This window comes from Triticum urartu, chromosome 2 (assembly GCF_003073215.2).
Source record: "Triticum urartu cultivar G1812 chromosome 2, Tu2.1, whole genome shotgun sequence".
Taxonomy (NCBI): Eukaryota; Viridiplantae; Streptophyta; class Magnoliopsida; order Poales; family Poaceae; genus Triticum; species Triticum urartu.
Window position 1 is genome coordinate 218898246 of NC_053023.1, and position 26119 is coordinate 218924364.

The following is a 26119-nucleotide window of genomic DNA, read 5'->3' on the forward strand; positions in this document are numbered from 1 at the left end:
CCGCGGAGAGCGGATTGCACGAGGTCGTCAGGAGTTTACTAACAGGTTTTGAGGTACGCGAAATAGTGTACCCTTTTTGGACAGTTGCGCATAAATAAGATGCGCCATGTGTAGATAGTAGCCCCTGAGACTCTGTGCGTTGTCAAAAGTGACGGCGCGCAGAGGATCATAATCCCAGGTCTAATATGCCGCCTTCATACGTAGGTGGCGAAGTGTCCGATGGCAAGCCGGACTGATGAATTTGCCGAGCTAAAGCGGCAACTTGACGTGGCAGATGCCGACATCGCGCTTGTCAACAAGCGGCTTGACGAGGCACAAGGTATGTAATTCCTCCGGCGGCACCTGGTAAGAGGAGCTTTATGCCATTATCTTACAATGTGTGCGCTTGATGCAGATGGTGCTGCCATGGAGAATCTTCGGGCGGAACTTGCCCGAGCCAAGGAGCAAGCCAGGAAAAGTGATGCGGCTGCCGGAAAGGCAATTGAAGAGCTGAAAGCCGAACATGCTGCTCACTGCCAAAGCAAAAAGGAAATGGCCGAGATGGCCGTGAAGCTGAAGAACGCTGCTGACCGTTGCAAGCTTCTTGAAAAAGAAGATCGGGTGGAACAGACGGACCTGGAGAAGGCCGTTGCCGATGCCAAGGATGCTCGCTCTGTGATGAGAGCTATGAAGGAGGAGCTGCGTCAGGCCGGAGAGATCGCAGCTGGAAAGCCCTTTATGCTGCGGAGGAAGTTCTGTGATCCTAAACATGCTCCGTTAGACCGGATGTGGAGTACGGCAGACACCTATCTGGATTTGGCAGCGAGTGCCGCAGATGCGGCCGAACACTTCCGAGATCAAGAAGATCGCGAAGTGGAAAAGCTCTTTTGGTCGCAGTTCCACAATCCGGAGCGTCCACTGTCATTAGCTGGTCGTTTGGCTGAATGGGTCGAGCTAAATAGGTTGTCCGGACTCGCCATGAAGTATGTTATGAGTCATCTGTGGCCAGAGAGGCCAGAGCCGAAAAGTTATTTCAACTTAGTGCAGCAGTTCCTTGGTGCGGCGCCGCATATCAATGCGATGAAGAGGTCAGCGTGCATAGAGGGTGCGCGGATGGCTCTTGCCCGTGTCAAGACATACTGGGCGGAAATGGAGGCCACCGTTGTTGCATCCCCAGACTCGGATGGAAGCCGAGTACCTGCCGAGCACTATTTTTAGGAAGTTCTGCAAGGCGCTCGTTTAATAGAGACGTAGTGCTCGAAGGATACTATATTCGAATAGCATATATTATTGTAAAACAATATTTTGATAAATTGTAGAAGCTTTTTATACGTGTGCCTGCAAGTATTATAATACCTCCTGTGCGGCCGTTTAACATATATGTATATATAATCTGAAAGATGGCAGTCGTCGGCTTCAGCCCCCACGCACATGATGCGGGGGTGTTCGTAGAAGGCGCATTTTCACACTTGATCCAACGTCTTGGTCCTACAAAGGATGTGATAGCGCAGCGAACTAGGCAATCGGACTATGATGCTTTATCACTTTCACTTAGCCATAGGAGTTTGACAGTGAGGCTACTTACATAGCCCCTGGTGGCACCTGCGCTCGCCCGAACTCGGGGCGCGTATGTGCCTGGCCGGGAAGCGGCCCTTCGTTAATGCGGAGGAATCCTAAAGATTCCGGTAAGTCATCGAGTGGTTGACCAGTCTCACGCTATATCATGACAGTCAGTTTTCGGCTTTCTCTACTGAGGTGCTCGCCTGGCCGAACCGGGGCACAATCGCAGTAGTTCTCCTGGTGCCGCCTTAGCCGATAGAGCGGAACGTAAGGTAGCAAAACACAGGAGCCGGGCAAACCCCACATTTTACCAAAGACATGATTCGGAGCTTATGCATATAAGGCCAAACTCGCGACGCTGAACACTGCCTAAGGTATTCGGTCTTTATGACGGCGGGCGGGATAACGCCCTTAGTAATATAGCCCCTAGTGTCCAGGTACGCGCAAAACTCTGACATGGCCACATGCCAAAACACCAGCCTCCTCCTTGGTTATACCAAGAAACCAGGGGATGTGTATCAACAAGAGACAGTAAAAAAAGGTTTATGTAGGGTCTTAATCTAAAAAGAATCCTTGGAACGGGTCCCTGCTGCACGTCTGCGCCTGTGTCTCCGTTGTGCCGTATCCTGGACGGGCGTAGCACGGTGTTCATCTATAAAAGAGAGGAACTTAGTTTAGGAAAGATCGTGCCGAACATGAGTTATACTAAATAAACGAAGTATAAATCGAAATGGGTAAAATTGAGCTTTATTGTCTCTTGTTTTATATGCGCGGAGCCCCTAGTATAGGGGTATACGGCTATTAAGCCTTTATCAATTGTATGTTTATGCCGGACTCGTCTAGCCGTGTCCGTGGTCTTGACGACCTGTTTAGGTGCTTTGGCTGGTGAAGCCGCTTTATTGTGGGGCTATCAAGGCAGCCACACTGTCTTCCGCGTGGGAGGAACACTCAATGTTTTCCCTTTAATGAGATGATGCCTCGTGGACCGGGCTTCTTAAGCGTAAGAGATGCATAATGCGGTATTGCGTTAAAGTGCGCGAAATCTTCGCGTCCCAACAGTGCTTGATAGCAACTTGAGAATGGGGCGATGTGGAAAGTTAGCTGTTCACGACGGAAGTTATCGGGGGAGCCGAACATAACTTCTAGCCGGAGAGAACCCATGCAACGGGCATCCGGGCCTGGCGTTACCCCTTGAAAGGAGGTTTTGCTATGGCGAATTTTTGTTGGGTCTATCCCCATGTTGCGGATTGTGTCCTGGTATAACAGGTTTAGACCACTGCCACCGTCCATCAGGACATTTGTAAAGTGGAGTCCACTGATTATTGGATCTAATACCAAGGCAGTCCAGCCTGCGTTCCGGATACTTCTAGAGTAATCCTGATGGTCGAAGGTGATCGGTTTTAACAACCATTGGCGAGACTCCTTTGGGATAGGCCGTATGGCGCGTATCTCTGTTGGCGCCATTCTATTCGTCACGTGAAGTAAGTTTACTGTTTTGACTTCTTGTGGGAAATCCTTTTGTTTCCTGGTGCTCTGCTTGTGGGGTTCGTCATCGTCCTCACTTGGTGTCTCGAGCCCCTTGTGTTCGGCGTTGAGTTTGCCGGATTGCTTGAAAACCCAACAATCTCTGTGGGTATGGTTCGCAGGCTTCCCGGGAGTACTGTGTATTTGACATATCTTGTCCAAGATTTTGTTTAAGTTGGATAGCTCATCCCTGTTATCCTTGAGGGGCGGCTTTCTCAGATTCTGCCGCGAGCTTTTGAATCCGGTGTTGACCGTCGTGCTCTTTGGGCTGTTTCCCTTATTCCGGCGCTGGTCCTTGCTGCATCGGGGTTTTCCGTTTCCATCCCTAACTTCAGATGTACTTGGGTCGCTGGTGCTACATCTTGCCAACCAGCTGTCCTCTCCTGCGCAAAAGCGGGTCATGAGGCTTGTTAATGCGGCCATTGTTCTTGGCTTTTCTTGGCCGAGGTGTCTGGCGAGCCATTCGTCTCGAACGTTATGCTTAAAAGCTGCTAGGGCTTCGGCGTCCGGACAGTCGACTATCTGATTCTTTTTAGTAAGAAATGTGTTCCAGAATTTCTGGGCTGACTCTCTGGGCTGTTGAGTTATGTGACTGAGATCGTCTGCATCCGGAGGGCGGACATAGGTCCCTTGAAAATTTGCCCGGAAAGCATCCTCAAGCTCTTCCCAACTTCCAATGGTGTTTTCGGGAAGGCTTTTGAGCCAATGCCGGGCTGGCCCTTTAAGCTTGAGGGGTAAGTATTTTATGGCGTGGAGGTCATCTCCTCTGGCCATGTGTATGTGGGGATATAATCCTTGATCCAGACCCCAGGGTCTGTTGTTCCGTCGTACGCCTCTATGTTTACAGTCTTGAATCCCGCTGGAAATTCATGGTCCAGCACCTCATCGGTGAAACATAGGGGGTGTGCGGCACCCCTGTATTTGGGTGTGCCGTGATGTTCGGATATTTGTTGTGTTGCATTGCTTACTAGAGCTTGCTTTCTTGGCCCGTAGATAGATCTGGCTGGGCCATCTTTTTGATGTGGATCCTTTGGTGGATCGCGTGTCGACTTGTGTGCGGCGCCACTTGCCGCTCCATGCTGGCCATGCGGTCGTCTATCCGACCGGGTGGCTTTCCTATTTTTTGACTGCGGGGGCTCTAAGGCCTCCTCGTCAAATTCAGGCAGTAGCTTTCGCTTTGGATAGCTTTTTGTGCAGCGACTGTCGCCATATTTGTCTGCGGTGTTGCGTACTTTGCTCCATCTGATTCTGAGTGCATCTTCCGTAGTTTTGAGCTTCCGCTTCTGCTTTTTCAGGCTACGCGCAGTGGCGATGAGCCTTTTGTGGAGGTTCTTCTGCTCCATGAGCCTATCTGGCGTAAGGTCGTCCGGACTGTTGTTTTCGCCGGGGATGGGGTGCTCGGTTTGTTTATCCAAGTTGCCCTGTTCGGACGGTTGCTCGAAGGCATGTTCGTCGTCCGCCGACTCGTCCTGCTCTATGGCTGGGTCTATGTGGCTGCTGTCTCTGTCGAGGCGGGGCTTGGAGCGGCGCTTACGTCGCCGCTTTGATTGCTTTTCGAGTGAACGATCCCTCGTTGCATCCCTGTGTTCCTCGTCGTCGCTTCCTTTGGGTGTGTCCACCATGTATACATCATGAGATGAGGTGGTTGTCCAGTGCCTTATAGGCGTTGGTTCATGTTCATCTCCTACATCGTCGTCCATACCGTCGATGTCTTCGGAGTCGAAGTCGAGCACGTCGTTTAAATTATCGACAGTGGCTACGAAGTGGATGGTGGGTGGGCATCGAATTTCTTCGTCGTCCACATCCCAATCCTGCCGGTCATAGTCCGGCCAGGACTCTCCTGACAAAGAGAGAGACCTGAGTGAATTCAGAATGTCGCCGAAGGGCGAGTGCTGAAAGATTTCTGCGGCGGTGAACTCCATGATCGGCGCCCAATCGGAGTCGATCGGTAGGGGCGCGGAGGGCTCGGAGTCCGGAGAGGAGTCCGTCTCCTTGGAGTCACGGGCTTCACAGAGAATAGGGCTGGTGTTCGGCTTGATCGCCATAGAGATTGCAGCCCCCGAGGCAGTGTCCAACCACCCATCCTTGATTGGCGCAGTTGGCTCCGAATTAAGGGTCGGAGCTGATGCGGGTGCGGCCTCCAGGGCACTGTTCGGCGGCAGAGCTAGATCATGCCCATCGTGACAGTGTGGCGTGCTCGGCTGCGGCTCAAATCCGTCAAAGATCAAATCTCCGTGGAGGTCGGCCGTGTAGCTCAAACTACCAAATCTGACCTGATGGCCAGGGGCGTAGCTTTCGATCTGCTCCAGATGACCAAGCGAATTGGCCCGCGGTGCAAAGCCGCCGAATACGAAGATCTGTCTGGGGAGAAAAGTCTCACCCTGGATCGCATCGATGTTGATGATCGGAGAAGCCACCAGGCCTAAAAGTGATGACACAGAGGAACTCTCAATGAAAGCACCAATGTCGGTGTCAAAACCGGCAGATCTCGGGTAGGGGGTCCCGAACTGTGCGTCTAGGCAGATGGTAACAGGAGGCAGGGGACACGATGTTTTACCCAGGTTCGGGCCCTCTTGATGGAGGTAAAACCCTACGTCCTGCTTGATTAATATTGATGATATGGGTAGTACAACAGTAGATCTACCACGAGATCAGAGAGGCTAAACCCTAGAAGCTAGCCTATGGTATGATTGTATGTTCGTCCTACGGACTAAAACCCTCCGGTTTATATAGACACCAGAGAGGGCTAGGGTTACACAAAGTCGGTTACAATGGTAGGAGATCTACATATCCGTATCGCCAAGCTTGCCTTCCACGCCAAGGAAAGTCCCTTCCGGACATGGCACGAAGTCTTCAATCTTGTATCTTCATAGTCCAGGAGTCCGACCGAAGGTATAGTCCGGCTATCCGGACACACCCCCTAATCCAGGACTCCCTCACCAGCTCTCGGCCACATTCAAAGTGCAGCAAGCACGTTCGCACGAAGATGCGCCACAAGGTTTCCTGACCTGTTTACATGCTGAATAACAAAAAAAGAGGAAATATTACTGAGCGCTACTATTTGTAACAGGATATGAGCCAGAATTAAGCGAGAATTGTGGCGAGTGTTCCATGCAATCAACTTCCATTATCACATGCGAGAACCCTCGAAGAGAACCAAATGTGTTGAAGATTGCTTTATCACATTTTAAAATTATATAAGTGTGCAGACGCTCCTCCATCCGGTTCCTAGTACTAGTATAGTACGTACCTTTATAGACTATAGTAGTAGTACTAGTAAACTTTGCGCTTGCCTGTTCGCCTATTCGGGAAGTCGAACAATAATAGCACTAGTAGTATAGTGTATGCTTCTGGCAATCTGACACTGAATTAACTGTTGCACATCCACCGCCTGAGCGAGGGAGGGCTTGCATTAGTCAAAAGTTTCTCCTTGTCCTACGAGCCACCGCGCGCAAGCTTCTCCCATCTTGCAACCTTCTCCTCGTTTGGCAAGTTGACGGGACACAGTAAAGTAATGCTAGTCCATACTGGCCTCCTCTCCGGTTAATATGGCCTTAATTTCAAACGAGATAAATACACTGTCTGTCACTGTATATTTGTAAAAATACGGTCAGTGGACTTCATAATACGCTCATTGCGCTCAATATATATATTTTCCGGTGTTCATACGGTCACTAGCTCACCCTGACTGAGTATGTGTGTGCATGCACGTGTAGGTTGAGCACTTGAGCGTGACCGTGTGTGTTCCGTCGTGTGCTCGGACATGCATGCATTAGGGCGTCGCGCGCGTTTTTGCGTCCATGTGTACGTGTGACTGTTGCATACACGTAGGGGGAGTACGTGTAGGGGCCACTAAGGAGCAGTCAAATCACACAGTAAGTTAGTCGGAAGAAGCAACCATCATTTCACTCTTGAATGACACATACGCAATATAAAATGGTTGATATGGAGAGAAAAAGAAAACCACTATATATACACTAGCAGGAGCCTAAGCTACAAGCTTCTTGCTTAGGTTGCTCTCTTCACAAGCATAGAACGACGGGCCTGATCCCGCAGCTGGGGGAAGGGAACAATGTTCTGCGTAGACGCGGTCGACATCGGCGAGGGAGAAAACCACAGTCGGTGTGTCCCAATCGGGGGGTCACCGCGGCCGATGTCACGTCCCAACCGCCCTTCTAGCTACAGCCCGACGTCCCAGGTAGTCCATCTTCCTTTTGGAGCCGGCTTGCTCCACTGCCGTAGCTCCATCTCCATGTCGATCTTTCTCTACTTCTACCGGCTTCTACTTGTGATGAGTTTATGTCTCATGAACTAGTGCCAGTACTATTATTCTAATCACACTTCTTCAATATCTTTGCCATCAGGGATGCTCAAGTCGATTTTAGTGGAACTGCACAAAAGCATCGTATGATCCGAGGGTGCCAGCCGTCTTTCCTTCGACAGGTTCTACCTGGCCAGGAAATTAAATCATGTTTAGGGTTTAAGTCATAGTGAGCCCATAAGTAGTTTTTCTTTCGTACACGCTCTCACACCTTTTTTCTTTAGTTGTGAAGTAAATATTGGCTATGATCTGTGAATCATTGAGATGCATCAGCATGCGTGATAGTTTTCCTTTGTATTTGATGGAATGTTGTAACGGGGCAACCTTGGAATAGGAATGAAAATGGAGTGGAAAGTTTCCGTTTTTTCAGAGAAAAAATGGAAACGGAGAGAAACCAATGTTTCGTTTCGTTGGATCACGCCATCGAGCAAAACCAACATTTAAATCACGTCTGTCGTGTTCGTGTCTCACCCTCCTCCACGGCTCGACCCCACACGGTCGCTCGGCATGCCACTCACCGCAAACCGAGTATACGATAACTTTCCCGCCTGCTTGCCGATGGATCGCACCATGGAGTACTAGCACTACTGGAAGAGATTGACGAGTTGGGGGAGGACAGCTAGCTGTAGCACGGACTCCCAAGAACTTTTTACATGCATGTTGTAGCCGGCTATTGCGACCTTTGGACGCGAAGCAGCCACGTGCACCCGGAAGCGGCGCGGGCGACGCTCTCGCGGCCGGTGCCAGTGAGAGGTCACGTCCGCTCTGGCCGGGCATGAATGCGGCACTGACCATTTCGGGCGGGAAGCACGCGCGGGTGATGAAGAGGGTTCGGGTTGGTCAGGACCGGCCATGGCAGCGGTCCGAACATGCGCAAACAAGAGATGTTGTACGTTAATATTGCTTCATATATAATTAACAACGTAAATAATGTGCCAGTTGGACAAATATGATTGGAGATGGAGATGGAAATGGAATTTTATGTAAACTACAGTAGTATGTAAGCAGGTGCAATGAAGGCACCGGAGCTCAGTCCGTACTATAGTAGTATATGTATATATAAGCGGGAGCCTCAGCGCTTGTTCGCTAGGGTTTGCACTCTCCACATGCTCGCCGCACTACATATATGTTACACGCTGGAGGCTCAGCGTTCATTTGCTAGGGTTTGCTATATTCACAGTCTTTCACCCTCTCTTCACCAGATCTAAACAAGACTACGTTGGCCTCTTGTCTCTCTCTCCCCCCTCACAGCTGGTGAAGGAGGCGTCCGTATCCCGTCGCACCAGGAAGGGGAGGAGGTGCATCGTTCATTCTATCGCCTTCAGCGAGGGAGGCAATCCACTGCCGGCTGCGCTGTTCTCTTTCACCCAGCGCCTGTGCGGGAGGGCCACTGACCCCTTCTTCCTCGCTGCCATACGTAGTGTGGGAAGATCCGGCCTCCCGCCGCACGCCTTGCAACATCCCGACGACCCTAAGGTATAAGTTTCTTTGAAACCATCATGCTCTAGCTGCATGTGGATCTTTTTCGATCTGTAGTCGAATCTAGGTCTTAGTTCAGAGAGGAAAGAAGGGTGCGGTGGGGTGGAGCAAGAATCTAGGACGTGGTTCAATGAGGAAAGGAGGGGCGGAAAGTAGTATAGACTGGCTATCCAGACGCTTTGTAGGTCGAAAAGGGAAAAAGGGGGTAACCCAGTACACGCATCTGTAAGGAACTGATCTCTTTGTTAAAAAGGGAAAGAAACTGGGGGGTCAGGTAGTTTGTGCAGGACTAGATTTGCTGCCCTCACATAGGAAGAAGGTTCAAAGAGAACAAATATGGGACCATCACATATATGCTGCTTGGCTACATACTCTACATCACCCATTTATACGTGTGGACGCACATGGTGCTGGCATGTCCCATACAGCTATTTTACTGTGTTAATATAAGAATGCCGCCGGAAAATTGAAGCAATGCCACTGTTAAAAGTAAATTACATTTTTTAACAAATGTTGTTTCAAGAGAATGTCTCTGTTAATATGAATCAATGCAACCGTTTTAGAAATGCTACTGTCCTACTTTGTTTTCCATCCAAGATAAGTTACATGCTTCTTTCCGTCACCGTTTGTTTCATCCTCCTTTATCGGCAAGTAATTGTTTCCTTTTTTGCCTCTGTTAAAATAGGGGTATCGATTCAACTTGTTGCTATTGCGACATTTTGCTTCGCTACTCGAAACACTTATGTTTTAAGAGTGTTTTGTGCAGTTCAACTTGAATGTCACACCGGTGACTTTGCTTAATTTGGTGGAACTGCACAAAAGGAGATCGAGATTTGTTTCCAGTCTTCGTGGCGAGTTGTTTCAAATCTTGGTCTCAACCACATGATGTGCAGTGTGCTTTGAGATGTTGTGCTACTTGTTTTGGTACTGTTTTAAATAAATGTTGAATTGAAGCTATTGTATTGCTGTCTTTTCCCATTAAGTAGTGAACAAAAATGGGACCAACCCAGACATGATGCTTGTTGCTTTGTTACAACAAATTCAGCATCACCCCCTTTATAAGCCAGTAATTGATGCCACTCTCAAAATTAACTACTGAATCTTATTTCAAAACTGCAACACTTGTTAGGGATTGGCGGGATTACCATTTTTGTGGTCGCATGTTTCATCCTCCTTTATTAGCCAGTAATTGATTCCTTTTTTGCCTCTGTTTAAACAAGGATATCTATTCAACTTGTTGCTATTGCGACATTTTGCTTCGCTACACGAAACACTTTGCTTGGTTTCAGTGCAACTGCACAAAACGAGATTGGATTTCCTATTCGTGTTGGCATATTCGTATTTTATCTTGTACGTCTCATGAAAGGTCAGTACAGGCCTTCATCCACATGATTGTTCAGTGTGCTTTGAGATGTTGTGCTACTTGTATTGGTATTTTTTAAATAAATGTTGAATTGAAGCTATTGTATTGCTGTCTTTTCCCATTAAGTAGTGAACAAAAATGGGACCAACCCAGACATGATGCTTGTTGCTTTGTTACAACAAACTCTGCATCACCCCCTTTATAAGTAGATGGAAGCACATACTATTGTTGCGCCCACTCTCCCCTAGAACTGTTTATGCTTTTCGTTAATCTAATGCCGCAGGTAAAATTAAGCAATGACTCTCAGAATTAATTAACTACTGAATCTTAGTTCAAAACTGCAACACTTGTTAGGAATGGTACTATCCTGCTTTGTAGTTCTTTCTACATGTTTAACCAAGGTATTGTTAAGATAATGTCTCTGTTAAAATGAATCAGTTGCATTGTTTTAGGAATGGTACTTTTCTGCTTTGTCGTTCTTTATACATGTTGAAACAAGGCATTGTTAAGATAATGTCTCAGTCAATATGAATGAATCACACTGATGGAGAATTGCTACTCTCCTGCTTTGTTTCCCATTAAGATAAAGTAGATCAGTAGATGCTTTTCTTCTGGGAGTACAAGTCATCAACCGTTATTTCTCAGTAATTGTTTCCCTTATACCTATTGTTGCTTACAGGGATATCAAAATTAAAGCTCGGTTTTATTCCGACTACGATTTTAGTTGAACTGCACAAAAGGAGCCAATGTGTAAGGCAAACTGCTGCATTACTGGGTCCAGTTGTCATTCCACTTTGCAGAAAGAAGCAGTCACTGTTTGCGCTACATTACAGAAGGAATGACCGAGAAGCTTTACAGAGTATTATTAGACACCGGTGACATGACTAGTCTGCAGAGACCATTGGCAATTTAACAACACGTGGAGTGCCCTGGGCAAAAAGTGCCCAAACAAGTACAAGAAGCTACGACAGGACTCCACGCTCATAGGCATTACATATTTTGAATGGGAAAAGCTTGTCAAAGTTTAATCATTGATGTTAGCAAGAAGACGTTAGTTTAATATATTGGAATTGGAAAACCTTGTCAAAATTTGCTCATTGATGTTAGCCAGAAGACATGCATTTGATATTTTTGAGTGGGACGCCCTTGCTGTGAGTAGCGTCGAGTGTTTTTTCCTATTCATGTATTCAGTTTAGAAGTAAATAGTTACTCTGCTGAGATATTCCTGTGTTAAGAGTTTGTTTTGAATATTGTCTATGTAATGCCAGGCCTTGTGTTTGATTGCAAAGTTGAGCTTGGAATGTTGTGGCATGCGGCATCACAAGCTGTTCACCGTGCCTCCTGAGAATAATGCTTCGTATTGTTTTGCATGTCGATCTAATGCCAGTGATTTGCTTGTTAAGAAGATCATCCTCTTCTGTTCTTTCCGTGCTTAAGAAGTTCATCGTCTGATGTTTCATTCATAGCCTATACGACAAGTCGAGTAGGTTAGACGTGAAACCATATGATCTTCCGACCAACTCATGATATTAGGCCGTGATTGGATCGCCGTTTTCCAACCAAAACCGCTTGTAAAACTGACGCTTGTAAATTAAAGAAGATGGTCTCGGGCGAAGGCGCTTGGTTGGTCGATTTCGACTAGTAAAATATCGGAAGTACTTCACACACGATAAAAACGCTGAATGACACTCGAACGATTGCTAATCCAGCCGTTAGCTATTGTTTCAGCCTTGCCCATGGATGACATGATACGCACGTCGTGCATGTATCGTCTGGTAATGTCGTCCATATAGCAGTGCTCGTAAAATATACACTGGTCTCTCAAATTACACGCGTAACCCGCCGATTTTACTTACAAACCTCGGGCCCCCGGTTTCATTACGCCTGTATTTTACACGTTGTTTCCGATGAGGAGTAAATTACAATTGTATGTTAATACAGGTTTGAAATAAACCAGAGCTCCCAAGCGCAGCCTTACCGTTTCATGATGTCTCAGTTTCTCGAAGGTGCTCATAGGTGTCTGATGATCCTGGCTTCCTGAATGAGCAACGGGCGTTGTATCAGACCATCCGTAGGGCCCGCGAGACCCTCTTCGTTGTCCTTCGAGTTGTTGCGCTCGCCGTGGCGCCGAGCATAGTTAACATCGTCAACGAACATGAGGATTCAGGAGATGACTTTATTTTGACTGGATGACACTAGGGACCCACTAGGGCTATAGCCGTACGTACGCAAGTGCCTCCTTATTATGTACAACTATTTTTTTTTTGCTTCTCCTGGTTTCCTGACATCACGGTCACACACCATTGTCAACCTATGTAGTCAATATAAACGAGAGAATTGCACAAGATGCGGCCGACAGCTGGGACCAAGCAGCTCGAGCAGTATTTGTGTTTTTGAGGCGTGAGCACTGCATAGTTTTTCTTGGCGATGATGTCGTTGTTGTTCAGAGGAGAGCAGGGTATTAACTGGGCGGGCTGTGGCCTGTCTAGCCCAGGCCAGATATCCAGCCCAGATACTAATTTTTTTCAAGATGAGAATGGCTAGCCCAGCTTGAAGGAAATATGCCCTAGAGGCAATAATAAAGCTATTATTTATTTCCTTATATCATGATAAATGTTTGTTATTCATGCTAGAATTGTTTTAACCGGAAACATAATACATGTGTGAATACATAGACAAACAGAGTGTCACTAGTATGCCTCTACTTGACTAGCTCGTTGATCAAAGATGGTTATGTTTCCTAACCATACACATGAGTTGTCATTTGATTAACGGGATCACATCATTAGGAGAATGATGTGATTGACTTGACCCATTCCGTTAGCTTAGCACTTGATCGTTTAGTTTGTTGCTATTGCTTTTTTCATAACTTATACATGTTCCTATGACTATGTGATTACGCAACTCCCGTTTATCGGAGGAACACTTTGTGTGCTACCAAACGTCACAACGTAACTGGGTGATTATAAAGGTGCTCTACAGGTGTCTTCGAAGGTACATGTTGGGTTGGCGTATTTCGAGATTAGGATTTGTCACTCTGATTGTCGGAGAGGTATCTCTGGGCCCTCTCGGTAATACACATCACTTAAGCCTTGCAAGCATTGCAACTAATGAGTTAGTTGCGGGATGATGTATTATGGAACGAGTAAAGAGACTTGCCGGTAACGAGATTGAACTAGGTATTGAGACACCGACGATCGAATCTCGGGCAAGTAACATACCGATGACAAAGGGAACAACGTATGTTGTTATGCGGTCTGACCAATAAAGATCTTCGTAGAATATGTAGGAGCCAATATGGGCATCCAGGTCCCGCTATTGGTTATTGACCAGAGAGGTGTCTCGGTCATGTCTACGTAGTTCTCGAACCCGTAGGGTCCGCACGCTTAACGTCCGTTGACGATATAGTACTATATGAGTTATGTATGTTGATGACCGAATGTTGTTCGGAGTCCGGGATGAGATCACGGACATGACGAGGAACTCCGGAATGGTCCAGAGACAAAGTTTGATATATGGGATAGTAGTGTTTGATCTCCGGAAGGGTTCCGGAATTCACCGGAAGGGGTTCCGGATGTTTCCCGAAATGTTTGGGCACAAGAACACTTTATCTGGGCCAAAGGGGAAAGCCTACGAGGCTTTTGGAAAGTGCAAAAGGAAGTTTTGCGGAGACCAGAGGCTAGACGCTAGGAACCCTGGCGTCTAGGGGGTAAACGCCGGGAACCCTGGCGTCTAGCCCTGGAGTCCAAGAAGGACTCTTGCCTTTCGGGTGAAACCGACTTTGAGGAGGCTTTTACTCCAAGTTTCGACCCGAGGGCTCAACATATAAATAGAGGGGTAGGGCTGGCACCAAAGACACATCAAGAAACACCAAGCCGTGTGCCGGCAACCCCGTCCCCTCTAGTTTATCCTCCGTCATAGTTTTCGTAGTGCTTAGGCGAAGCCCTGCGGAGATTGTTCTTCACCAACACTGTCACCACGCCGTCGTGCTGCCGGAACTCATCTACTACTTCGCCCCTCTTGCTGGATCGAGAAGGCGAGGACGTCACCGAGCCGAACGGGTGCAGAACTCGGAGGTGCCGTGCTTTCGGTACTTGGATCGGTTGGACGTGAAGACGTACGACTACATCAACCGCGTTGATATAATGCTTCCGCGAACGGTCTACGAGGGTACGTAGACAACACTCTCCCCTCTCGTTGCTATGCATCACCATGATCTTGCGTGTGCGTAGGAATTTTTTTGAAATTACTACGTTCCCCAACAGTGGCATCCGAGCCTAGGTTTTATGCGTTGATGTTGTGCACGAGTAGAACACAAGTGAGTTGTGGGCGATATAAGTCATACTACTTACCAGCATGTCATACTTTGGTTCGGCGCTATTGTTGGATGAAGCGGCCCGGACCGACATTACGCGTACGCTTACGCGAGACTGGTTCTACCGACGTGCTTTGCACACAGGTGGCTGGCGGGTGTCAGTTTCTCCAACTTTAGTTGAACCAAGTGTGGCTACGCCCGGTCCTTGCGAAGGTTAAAACAGCACCAACTTGACAAACTATCGTTGTGGTTTTGATGCGTAGGTAAGAACTGTTCTTGCTTAAGCCCGTAGCAGCCACGTAAAACTTGCAACAACAAAGTAGAGGACGTCTGACTTGTTTTTGCGGGGCATGTTGTGATGTGATATGGTCAAGACATGATGCTAAATTTTATTGTATGAGATGATCATGTTTTATAACCGAGTTATCAGCAACTGGCAGGAGCCATATGGTTGTCACTTTATTGTATGCAATGCAATTGCGTTGTAATGCTTTACTTTATCACTAAGCGGTAGCAATAGTCGTGGAAGCATAAGATTGGTGAGACAACAACGATGCTACGATGGAGATCAATGTGTCGCACCGGTGACGATGGTGATCATGACGGTGCTTCAGAGATGGAGATCACAAGCACAAGATGATGATGGCCATATCATATCACTTATATTTATTGCATGTGATGTTTATCTTTTATGCATCTTATCTTGCTTTGATTAACGGTAGCATTATAAGATGATCTCTCACTAAATTTCAAGATAAAAGTGTTCTCCCTGAGTATGCACCATTGCCAAAGTTCGTCGTGCCCAGACACCACGTGATGATCGGGTGTGATAAGCTCTACGTCCATCTACAACGGGTGCAAGCCAGTTTTTGCACATGCAGAATACTCAGGTTAAACTTGACGAGCCTAGCATATGCAGGTATGGCCTCGGAACACTGAGACCGAAAGGTCGAGCGTGAATCATATAGTAGATATGATCAACATATTGATGTTCACCATTGAAAGCTACTCCATTTCACGTGATGATCGGTTATGGTTTAGTTGATTTGGATCACGTGATCACTTAGAAGATTAGAGGGATGTCTTTCTAAGTGGGAGTTCTTAAGTAATATGATTAACTGAACTTCAATTTATCATGAACTTAGTACCTGATAGTATTTTGCTTGTCTATGTTGATTGTAGATAGATGGCCCGTGCTATTGTTCCGTTGAATTTTAATGCATTCCTTGAGAAAGCAAAGTTGAAAGATGATGGTAGCAATTACATGGACTGGGTCCGTAACTTGAGGATTATCCTCATTGCTGCACAGAAGAATTACGTCCTGGAAGCACCGCTAAGTGCCAAGCCTGCTGCAGGAGCAACACCTGCCAGATGTTATGAACGTCTGGCAGAGCAAAGCTGATGACTACTCGATAGTTCAGTGTGCCATGCTTTACGGCTTAGAACCGGGTCTTCAACGACGTTTTGAACATCATGGAGCATATGAGATGTTTCAGGAGTTGAAGTTAATATTTCAAGCAAATGCCCGGATTGAGAGATATGAAGTCTCCAATAAGTTCTATAGCTGCAAGATGGAGGAGAATAGTTCTGTCAGTGAACATATACTCAAAATGTCTGGGTATCATAATCACTTGACTCAACTGGGAGTTAATCTTCCTGTTGATAGTGTCATTGACAGAGTTCTTCAATCACTGCCACCAAGCTACAAGAGCTTCATAATGAACTATAACATGCAAGGGATGGATAAGGCGATTCCCGAGCTCTTCGCAATGCTAAAGGCTACGGAGGTAGAAATCAAGAAGGAGCATCAAGTGTTGATGGTCAATAAGACCGCCAGTTTCAAGAAAAAGGGCAAAGGGGAGAAGAAGGGGAACTTCAAGAAGAACAGCAAACAAGGTGCTGCTCAGGAGAAGAAACCCAAATCTAGACCTAAGCCTGAAACTAAGTGCTTCTACTGCAAGCAGACTGGACACTGGAAGTAGAACTGCCCCAAGTATTTGGTGGATAAGAAGGATGGCAAGGTGAACAAAGGTATATGTGATATACATGTTATTTATGTGTACCTTACTAGAGCTCGCAGTAGCACCTGGGTATTTGATATTGGTTCTGTTGCTAATATTTGCAAATCGAAGCAGGGACTACGGATTAAGCGAACACTGGCAAAGGACGAGGTGACGATGCGCGTGGGAAATGGTTCCAAAGTCGATGTGATCGCGGTCGGCACGCTACCTCTACATCTACCTTCAGGATTAGTTTTAGACCTAAATAATTGTTATTTGGTGCCAGCGTTGAGCATGAACATTATATCTGGATCTTGTTTGATGCGAGACGGTTATTCATTTAAATCAGAGAATAATGGTTGTTCTATTTATATGAGTAATATCTTTTATGGTCATGCACCCTTGAAGAGTGGTCTATTTTTGATGAATCTCGATAGTAGTGATACACATATTCATAATGTTGAAGCCAAAAGATGCAGAGTTGATAATGATAGTACAACTTATTTGTGGCACTGCCGTTTAGGTCATATTGGTGTAAAGCGCATGAAGGAAATCCATGCTGATGGGCTTTTGGAATCACTTGATTATGAATCAGTTGATGCTTGCGAACCATGCCTCATGGGCAAGATGACTAAGACTCCGTTCTCCGGAACAATGGAGCTAGCAATTGACTTATTGGAAATAATACATACTGATGTATGCGGTCCGATGAGTGTTGAGGCTCGCGGCGGATATCATTATTTTCTGACCTTCACAGATGATTTGAGCAGATATGGGTATATCTACTTGATGAAACACAAGTCTGAAACATTTGAAAAGTTCAAAGTATTTCAGAGTAAAGTGGAGAATCATCGTAACAAGAAAATAAAAGTTTCTACGTTATGATCGCAGAAGTAAAATATTTGAGTTAACAAGTTTGGCCTTCAGTTAAAACAATGTGAAATAGTTTCACTACTCACGCCACCTAGAACACCACAGTGTAATGGTGTGTCCGAACGTCATAACCGTACTATTATTGGATATAGTGCAATCTATGATGTTTCTTACCGATTAATCACTATAGTTTTGGGGTTATGCATTAGAGACAGCTGCATTCATGTTAAAAAGGCACCATCTAAATCCGTTGAGGCGACATCGTATGAACTGTGGTTTGGCAAGAAACCAAAGTTGTCGTTTCTTAAAGTTTGAGGTTGCAATGCTTATGTGGAAAAGTTTCAACCTGATAAGCTCAAACCCAAATCGGAGAAGTGTGTCTTCATAGGATACCCAAAAGAAAATGTTGGGTACACCTTATATCACAGATCTAAAGGCAAGTTATTCATTGCTGAGAATGGATCCTTTCTAGAGAAGGAGTTTCTCTCGAAAGAAGTGAGTGGGAGGAAAGTAGAACTTGATGAGGTAACTGTACCTGCTCCCTTATTGGAAATTAGTTCATCACAGAAATTTGTTTCTGTGACTCCTACACCAATTAGTGAGGAAGATAATGATGATGATCATGTAACTTCAGATCAAGTTACTACCGAACCTCGTAGGCAAACCAGAGTGAGATCCGCACCAGAGTGGTACGGTAATCATGTTCTGGAGGTCATGTTACTTGACCATGACGAACCTACGAACTATGAGGAAGCAATGATGAGCCCAGATTCCACGAAATGGCTTGAGGCCATGAAATCTGAGATGAGATCCATGTATAAGAACAAAGTATGGACTTTGATTGACTTGCCCAAAGATCGGCGAGTCATTGAGGTTAAATGGATCTTCAAGAGGAAGATGGACGTTGATAGTAGTGTTACTATCTACAAAGCTAGAATTGTCGCAAAAGGTTTTCGATAAGTTCAAGGTGTTGACTACGATGAGAGTTTCTCACTCGTATCTATGCTTAAGTCTGTCCGAATCATGTTAGCAATTGCCGCATTTTATGAAATCTGGCAAATGGATAAACAAAACTGCATTCCTTAATGGATTTATTAAAGAAGAGTTGTATATGATGCAACCAGAAGGTTCTGTCAATCCTAAAGGTACTAACAAAATATGCAACCTCCAGCGATCCATCTATGGACTAGTGCAAGCATCTCGGAGTTGGAATATACGCTTTGATAAGTTGATCAAAGCATATAGTTTTATACAGACTTGCGTGAAGCCTGTATTTACAAGAAAGTGAGTGGGAGCACTACAGCATTTCTGATAAGTATATGTGAAAGACATATTGTTGATCGGAGATAATGTAGAATTATTCTGCAAAGCATAAAGGAATGTTTGAAAGGAGTTTTTGAAAGAAAGACCTCAGTGAAGCTGCTTACATATTGAGCATCAAGATCTATAGAGATAGATCAAGACGCTTGATAAGTTTTTCAATGAGTACATACCTTGACAAGATTTTGAAGTAGTTCAAAATGGAACAGTCAAAGAAGGAGTTCTTGCATGTGTTACAAAGGTGTGAAGTTGAGTAAGACTCAAAACCCGACCACGACAGAAGATAGAGAGAGAATGAAAGTCATTCCCTATGCCTCAGCCATAGGTTCTATAAAGTATGCCATGTTGTGTACCAGACCTATTGTATACCCTGCCCTGAGTTTGGCAAGGGAGTACAATAGTGATCTAGGAGTAGATCACTGGACATTGGTCAAAATTATCCTTAGTGGAATAAGGATATGTTTCTCGATTATGGAGGTGACAAAAGGTTCATCGTAAAGGGTTACGTCGATACAAGTTTTGACACTGATCCAGATGACTCTAAGTCTCAATCTGGATACATATTGAAAGTGGGAGCAATTACATAGAGTAGCTCCATGCAGAGCATTGTTGACATAGAAATTTGCAAAATACTTACGGATCTGAATGTGGCAGACCCGTTGACTAAACTTCTCTCACAAGCAAAACATGATCACACCTCAGTACTCTTTGGGTGTTAATCACATAGCGATGTGAACTAGATTATTGACTCTAGTAAACCCTTTGGGTGTTAGTCACATGTCGATGTGAACTATGGGTGTTAATCACATGGTGATGTGAACTATTGATGTTAAATCACATGGAGATGTGAACTAGATTATTGACTCTAGTGCAAGTGGGAGACTGAAGGAAATATGCCCTAGAGGCAATAATAAAGTTATTATTTATTTCCTTATATCATGATAAATGTTTATTATTCATGCTAGAATTGTATTAACCGGAAACATAATACATGTGTGAATACATAGACAAACAGAGTGTCACTAGTATGCCTCTACTTGACTAGCTCGTTGATCAAAGATGGTTATGTTGACATGAGTTGTCATTTGATTAACGGGATCACATCATTAGGAGAATGATGTGATTGACTTGACCCATTCTGTTAGCTTAGCACTTGATCGTTTAGTTTGTTGCTATTGCTTTCTTCATAACTTATACATGTTCCTATGACTATGAGATTATGCAACCCCGTTTACTGGAGGAACACTTTGTGTGCTACCAAACGTCACAACGTAACTGGGTGATTATAAAGGTGATCTACAGGTGTCTCCGAAGGTACATGTTGGGTTGGCGTATTTCGAGATTAGGATTTGTCACTCCGATTGTCGGAGAGGTATCTCTGGGCCCTCTCGGTAATACACATCACTTAAGCCTTGCAAGCATTGCAACTAATGAGTTAGTTGTGGGATGATGTATTACGGAACGAGTAAAGAGACTTGCCGGTAATGAGATTGAACTAGGTATTGAGATACCGACGATCGAATCTCGGGCAAGTAACATACCGATGACAAAGGGAACAGCGTATGTTGTTATGCGGTCTAACCGATAAAGATCTTCGTAGAATATGTAGGAGCCAATATGGGCATCCAGGTCCCGCTATTGGTTATTGACCAGAGAGGTGTCTCGGTCATGTCTACATAGTTCTCAAACCCGTAGGGTCCGCATGCTTAACGTTTATTGACGATATAGTACTATATGAGTTATGTATGTTGATGACCGAATGTTGTTCGGAGTCCTGGATGAGATCACGGACATGATGAGGAACTCCGGAATGGTCCGGAGACAAAGTTTGATATATGGGATAGTAGTGTTTGATCTCCGGAAGGGTTCCGGAATTCACCGGAAGGGGTTCCGGATGTTTCCCGAAATGTTTGGGCACGAGAACACTTTATCTGGGCCAAAGGGGAAAGCCCACAAGGCTTTTGGAAAGTGCAAAAGGAAGTTTTGCGGAGACCAGAGGATAGACGCCAGGAACCCTGGCGTCTAGCCCTGGAGTCCGAGAAGTACTCTTGCCTTTCAGGTGAAACCGACTTTGAGGAGGCTTTTACTCCAAGTTTCGACCCCAGGGCTCAACATATAAATGGAGGGGTAGGGCTAGCACCAAAGACACATCAAGAAACACCAAGCCGTGTGCCGGCAACCCCGTCCCCTCTAGTTTATCCTCCGTCATAGTTTTCGTAGTGCTTAGGCGAAGCCCTGCGGAGATTGTTCTTCACCAACACCGCCACCACGCCGTCGTGCTGCCGGAACTCATCTACTACTTCGCCCCTCTTGCTGGATCGAGAAGGCGAGGACGTCACCAAGCCGAACGTGTGCAAAACTCGGAGGTGTCATGCTTTCGGTACTTGGATCGGTCGGACATGAAGATGTACGACTACATCAACCGTGTTGATATAACGCTTCCGCGAACGGTCTATGAGGGTACGTAGACAACACTCTCCCCTCTCGTTGCTATGCGTCACCATGATCTAGCGTGTGCGTAGGAATTTTTTTTGAAATTACTACGTTCCCCAACACGGCTATACGTCTTTTTGAGGAATACCCAGGCAAGCTCAACTTGTTATTCTCCGCCCCGCTGGGCTGCAAATCTTTCCTAGGAGGGATGCATTAGGCTTAACAGGAAAAAAGGCTTTAAAAAATAATAAATGGGATGTAATTATAAAAACTGGGCAGTAACTATAAAAAATGCACCAAACACGAAATTAGTTTATAAAATATTATTTATGGATTTTGAAAATCTTAAATTTTCATTGTTGCGCGCGCAATATTTCGTTGGATTTTTATGTAATACAAATTTATATTTAATCTGACTAGAAATTTCGGGATAAAAATATTTCGGATCTTGTCAAAATGTGGGAAATTTTATTGAATTCTGTCTTCAACGGTTGGTTGAAATTATTAATCGTTGTCCTAGCTAGAAAATGGGCTGTACTTTTAACAAACTGTAAATAGGCTGTTGTAAATTCCATTAGAATTCAAAAATGGGCTATACATTCTTACAAAACACAAATGGGATATAAGTTCTCTGCCACACACTTGTGGGCCTACTAAGTGACGTGTCCCTAAAAAATAAGTTGACACGTATGTAAGGCTTTGTCAACTTATTATAGTCAACACACGGTTCTAGCAGCAGTGGCCGTTGGATGTCTATCCAACGGATGTCGTGCTTCTTCTTCAATCTCGGATATTCTTAGCTTCGGCCGCCCAAAAAATGATTCCTCCCCCTGACATCTGGGGCGCACCGTTTCGTAGGCTGACCTGTGGGCCTACTAAGTTGGAGCGTACCAAGGGCTTTGTCAACTTAGTCAATATAAACGATTCTAGCTTCAGTGACCGTATGAAGTCCATCCAACGGTCGTAGTGCTTCTTCAACCTCTGGTCTTCTTGGTCCAGCCACCCAAAGCAGCGCCGGTCATGCCGCCTGCTCCTACCTCCCGTGGCCGGCTGTGCTGTCGCGGAGGCCTCACCGCCCCCATACTACTCCCACCGCTGGCCAGGCCATCCCTCAACTCACCCACACCCCCTGTTATTCTGCGGCAACGGCAGCCTCACACCGCAGCCAAACCAATGAACCCTCGTACTCCTCTTCGCACGGACTTCCACTGCTGCGTCTTCCCGGCTCTACGTCGTCCCCTTCCTAGGCCTCGCCGTCGTCCACCGTCCTGGTGCTCTCGGCGTGGTGTGGTCAATGTGGTCAACGACTGACTTCCATCGGAAGAGTACTGTACGTGCAGAGGCTGACAGCTGGGTCCACGGCGGCCGCAAGGAAGTTCCTCCTTATTACGCGCAAAATAATTATTCCTCCACCTGACAGCGGGGACTATAACGCCCTCGATGCGGCTATATCTCCCACGTGTCGAAGCACGACTTAGAGGCATAACCGCATTGAAAGCAATGTCGCAAGTGAGGTAATCTTCACACAACCCATGTAATACATAAGGGAAAGAGATACATAGTTGGCTTACGATCGCCACTTCACACAATACATGAATAAAGCATTACATCATCTAGATACAATCAAGGTCCGACTACGGAACCAAAACAAAAGAAGACTACCCCAAATGCTACACAGATCCCCGATCGACCCCAACTAGACTCCACTACTGATCAACTAGAACGAAACAACACAAAGGACAAGATCTTCATCGAGCTCCTCCTTGATCTTGGTTGCGTCACCTGCACGGTATCATCGGCACCTGCAAACTGGTTTTGTAAGTATCTGTGAGTCACGGAGACTCAGCAATCTCACACCCTCGCGATCAAGACTATTTAAGCTTATAGGTAGGGTAAAAGGTATGAGGTGGAGCTGCAGCAAGCGACTAGCATATTTTGTGGCTAACATACGCAAATGAGAGCGAGAAGAGAAGGCAAAAGCACGGTCGAGAAACTATGATCAAGAAGTGATCCTAAAACAACCTACGTCAAACATAACTCCAACACCGTGTTCACTTCCCGGACTCCGCCGGAAAGAGACCGTCACGGTTACACACGCGGTTGAAGCGTTTTAATTAAGGTCAACTTCAGGTTTTCTACAACCAGACATTAACAAATTCCCATCTGCCCATAACCGCGGGCACGACTTTTGAAAGTTCAATCCCTGCAGGGGTGTCCCAACTTAGCCCATCACAAGCTCTCACGGTCAACGAAGGATATTCCTTCTCCCAAGACAATCCGATCAGACTCGGCATCCCGGTTACAAGACATCCTCGAAAATGGTAAAACAAGTCCAGCAACACCGCCCGAATGTGCCGACAAATCCCGATAGGAGCTGCACATATCTCGTTCTCAGGGCACACTTAGATGAGACATCCTACGAGTAAAACCAACCCTCAAGTTGCCCCGAGGTGGCCCCGCAGTCTACTCGGTCGGACCAACACCAGGCATAAGGCCGAGCCCTCCACCCTTTACCTAGTATATAGATGCATTAATTAAATAAGAGATATTGTGATATCCCAACAAAATATCCATGTTCCAACATGGAACAAACTCCAATCTTCACCTGCAACTAACAACGCTTTAAGAAGGGCTGAGCAAAGCGGTAACATAGCCAAACAACGGTTTGCTAGGATAAGGTGGGTTAGAGGCTTGGCTTAACAATATGGGAGGCATGATAAGCAAGTGGTAGGTATCGCAGCATAGGCATAGAAAAAGAGCGAGCATCTAGCAAGCAAAGATAGAAGTGATTTCGAGGGTATGGTCATCTTGCCTGAGATACCGCAAGGAAGAAGAATGGGTCCATGAAGAAGACAAACAGACGTAGTCGAACGGGTCCTCAAAAACGCGACAATAACGGAACCAACCTGAAGAAGCAACACCGGAAAGAAGCACACAACATAGTAAACAACCAACACACGAACATGGTATGATATGCAGGATGCGGTATATGATGCATATGCATGATTTGGAAAGGAATGATTGAACCTCGCCTCAACTTGGAAATCCAAGAGTGCCACTGGAAAGGTGAGTTGATTTCGGTTGAAATTGATATAAAGATCACCGGAATCGGATGCACGGTTTGGAAATGGCAAGCAAAACAAATATGGCACCGGTCTCCGATAATCAGCAAGTGACCATCTAAATGCATCAAGTTAAATATGCTACAGCACTCAAACATGGCAACAAAATACGTGGCAGGGATCCACTCATGATGATTGACAAAAGATGAACACTGAGCTACGGCTAATTCATCCATTAACAGGTTCAAACAAGCATGGCAAAAGTGCAAAAGATAACAGGTTTCAGACTTAGAGAAATTAACACAAGTCTAGAATTTATCAGCAGGAAGCAATGTTTACAGCACGATAACTACATGCTACAGGAACATATCATGGAAAAGCATGGCATGGCATGAAGCTACTCTAAGCACATAACAAAAGTCCCTTACTGACCATGAGCCAAAAGGGATCAAAAAATACAATTGCAAGCGTGTGAACATAGCAAAAACATAAACAGATTCAGACTTGGTGAAAAACTGGAGCATGCAAAATAGATTAACGAGTAGGCATGTTTACGAGCTCGATGCACTCACTATGAGGCATGGCATGACAAAATAAGCATACACCCAGCAAATAGACATGGCATAGAAGCTAGACATGGCAAGAACAACAACATAGCATGCACGGATCAACAACACAACAAGCTCGGCAAAATTGCTAAACATGTTAACAATCTGCCAGGAACATTTTATAGCAAAAGTAGAGCTCGATTGACTCAAGCTAGGGTGCTCCATAAATGCAAACAAAGACATGGATGGATAGAGCACCACAATATTAACAAATCATCCTTACTGATCATCCTCAAAAGAGGCACGGATCACTAGGAAACAACATGAACATATGGCATAACAACAAAATCAGGACAAGGACTTGGTGAAATTCTAAGTCCCTTAAATCAGCATCAACGAATACGCTACTTTGCAAGCTTGTGCTAGTCACCATAAATATCACAAAAATACATGGCAAGCACCTCTATAAAGATAACATGGCATTCTACAAACACATGTAGAGCTCAGGATCATAACATGCACACATTAATCATGGCAAAAATGACAAAAGTTCATTTGCTGAAACAGATCTGACATAAACATCACATAGCCCTCTTCCAACAGCATTTCGGGCATCAAGACAAGCTCAAATGAAAAAGGTGCAATGAGATGAAATGATGTACTCGTCGAGACGAACATTTTGATATGCTAAACGCACGAATCGGAGCTACGAGTGCAGAGTTATGGCATGCAGAAACATGCTAAAAGATTAGGGTTCGGAGAGAAAAGTCAACCGGGGTTTTTTAGATGTGAGATCCAGATCTGGCACGGATGACGAGGTCCGTCGAAGACACTGTTCATCGGATATGTCGAGGCCGCCGGAGTCGAGGGAGGTGGTCGGAGAAGGGTCGGGGCGCCGGATCCGGGGGCCGACGAGGTCTGGGGCGGCGCGGGCGCGGCATACGCCGCGGCGGGTGACGAGGTGGCGGGACCGGCGAGCTGCGGGGTCGGCGAGCTCACGCAGCGGCGGAGGCGCAGCTGCGCAGAGCGGGGTCGCCGGCGGGATTCGGCGAGGAGCGAGCGGCCGCGCTCGCCAGCGGCAAGGTCGGGCGGCGCACGCGCGGCAGGGTCGGCGGGCGGCGCGCGGGTCTCGGGCGTGGCGGCTGAAAGTGCAACTATCCCTAGGTGGTTTTGGTAATTCATAACAACATATAGCTCATTGAGCTAATGCTATTCCAAGATGATTATTTCAGGAAAGCTCAATGATTGTCATGGCATGGATGTGAAAGTGGAACCCTCAAAATGCTAAGGACAAAGGATTGGCTCAATCTCAAAAGCTCAAGACTCTTCATTTTATATTTTA